The following is a 3,087-nucleotide window of genomic DNA, read 5'->3' as shown; positions in this document are numbered from 1 at the left end:
TGTATAAGTATCTTGATCAGAGGTAGAAATGTACACTGCAATATAGTAAATATATATATACCAATACAATCTATATCAATACATAAAAAATGTTTTAAACAGAGGTGGAAGCATACTCGCATACAATATTTAATATAATTTAACTTTGTATCAATATACAAGAATCAATACCAAAATAATTGTCTAAAAACAATAACCACAAATACCAATCTATTATCCCATCACCAATTATCTCTCTTTTTTTTTTCAAGAACACCCCTGAGCCTATAAAACACCTCCCCCATCCCTCAACCACATACCAATTATAACCAACCCCTAAATGATGTCCCTAAACCTGAAGGCAAACTCTGCTGGGAGAGGGGACATTTTCCTCTAAAATTGCTTCCAGCTGCCAAGGAGGCAGAGGCATGAGCTGGGGGCTGGAGAGGTGGCTGCGAATCTGATGCAAGCGCGCAGGCCGGCTGGAGGGGAGCTGACGACGGGGTGCGCGGAACAGGAGCGCGCAAAGATGCTGCCGCTTGCGGTCCAGACCTGAGGCGTGAGCCGAGGACACAGCGCCGAGTGTGGCTGTGGGCTGGAGCGCTGGCACAAGCCCTGCCGGGGGCGCTTAGGTGCTCTTAGGTCCCATCGCTCTCTGCCGGGACGCGGGGGAGAGCGGCGGAGACGCTAGGTGGTGTGGGTATCTATGTCCAAATGAATGCAGCGCGGCCCCAACTGGCCAGAGCCTTAAAGGGCTCTAAAAAGCTCCACGTGGTCGAGCGCCAACTCACTCATAATCACACAACATTTTAAGTTCCCATCCTTGGGCATAACTATAGTTAATCACAGGAACATTCTAGCCCTAGTATTTATCTTTTCCTTTTCTAAGTGTTTGAGTGAAGTCTACTAACCATCAGTAAGCTGAAATAGTCAGGGAACGGCCTTCATCGTGGTCTTTGGATGCTAAAATTTTTAATGAGGAACAAGCAGGTGATCAGTTTGCTTCACAGTTACCTAGAGAGCTGGGCCAGTAATTTTTCTGCCTATTTCTGTTCTTAGGTGGATAAATAGGAAATAAATACTACAACTGGGTCATGAACTTCATAACCAAGATCTGAATTGTGTTGAGATGCAAATGGACTTTACCGAGTTAGTCTTGACTCATTTGATAGTCCATCACCCACAACCGATACTCAGAGCTCCTCTGACATTCAGGATTGCTTGTTGGTAATCCAGCATTAGTCACCACAAAGACAAACTGAAGAACTTGGGCAACGCTACACTAAAATGCAGTCTAACCTTAGGTCTCATTCAGAATTGCTCCTAGCCACATGTCTGCTGGTCCAACACTGAGGAAATTCAACCTCAAATATGGGCCTGGGGTAGGAGAGCCTTGGGATCACTGAGAATACATTTAAGTTCCTCAGTTTGAAGAACATCCCGTTGAAACTCAGTTTCTTAACTGAATTTATATTAAAACCGTTGAAAATAAGCAAGGATTAGTAGTTTTCTACCATTATCTGTGGGAATAAATTGGAAGGCCTCAGTAGATGAATGAAACCTTGGGGAGTATGAAGTACTGTTTTATATACATATGAATCTATGAGAATGCTTAATTTAGAAGTTAGACACAGTAAGATATTTAGTAATAATAATAAAATTAAAGAAAATATAGCAATATACTGAAATAAATACTATTTAAAACTTAGGGTTCTTATTTTTTAATTCCTAAAATTTGCAACTTAATATATTTGGACCATTATTGACTATGAGTAAATGAGATTATGAAAAGAAAAAAAATGGAGAAGGACAGTCTATTGCATTGTTTTGTTGGTGTAGGATGTGTTGCTTTCATTGGTTGAATAAAGAGACTGTCTTGGCCTTTTGATAGGGCAGAACCTTGGGTAGGCAGAAAAGACAGAACTGGATGCTGGGAAGAAGAGCAGAGTCCATCAGATGCCATGAATCTGGCCTGAGACGGGCATAGGTTAGGATCTTTCCCAGTAAGCCACAACCTCATGGTGAACACAGATTAATAGAAATGGGTTAGATCAGGATGTGAGAGTTGGCCAAGAAGAGGCTAGCAATAATTAATGGGCCAGGCAGTAATTTAATTAATACAGTTTCTGTGTAATTATTTCAGGGTTTAAGCTAGCTGGGCGGCCAGGACCAAACGCAGGCCAGCTCCTCACTACAACATTTTGTTATAAAAGACATGTTTTAAAAGTGAAAGTTTGGCTGAGCTATAGCTCAGTGGTAAGCACTCACTGCTCAGTCAGTTCGGTTCAGTCCCCAGCACCCACATCAAGATACTCCAGCCCTAGGGGAATGTGACTCTCTTCTGACCTCCGTGGGCACTTGCATGCTTGTGTTATTGTGTAGCAGTTTCTTCAAAGATTAAAACCTTCTATTTTTGAGGGACACTCAAGACAGAAGATGTGAAAGTGGAGGTGATACAACTAGCTATGTTAGGAAATAATGTTTATAGAGAGTGAAAGAGCAAAATGTTCTCTAAGTGGAGGTAGAATGTTCTATCCTGAAGAGAAGTTCTTTAAACTAAGGAAGTAAACAAGCTAAAATAGCTTCAGGAGGTCCCTGATATTGACCAGGTTCTCTATGCTCCTCCCTCCTCAAGCTGATAGATAGATAGATAGATAGATAGATAGATAGATAGATAGATAGACAGACAGATAGATAATAGATAGATATTATATAGATATATAGATACACCACACACACACACACACACACACACACACTAAGGACTGTTGAAACCAAATGAACACACAGCCTGGAAGGCGCAGACAGTAGTCAAAGTTTCCTGGAAAAGGTACAGATCAATGGAACTATATGCAATGGGCATTCTTTAACCTCTTAAGATGCCCACAGGTTGTGCTGTATGCTCCAGGGGTTTCTAGCTTTCATGTGCCACTCATGCTGGGGTGGGCTTTTGGCAAGGCAGCTGCCTTTGACTTATATGTGCACCTCTATGTAACTCCTCATTCACATTCCTGTAAGTAACCCAAATAAGGTTGCTTGAATTACCAAGTTGGAGTTCGGTGGTAGCTGCACTTTGGTCTGTGTACTGTTTCCTATCTGGCATGAGTT

Source organism: Microtus ochrogaster, unplaced genomic scaffold (assembly GCF_000317375.1).
Source record: "Microtus ochrogaster isolate Prairie Vole_2 unplaced genomic scaffold, MicOch1.0 UNK112, whole genome shotgun sequence".
NCBI lineage: Eukaryota > Metazoa > Chordata > Mammalia > Rodentia > Cricetidae > Microtus > Microtus ochrogaster.
Note: the sequence above shows the minus strand (reverse complement) of the source record.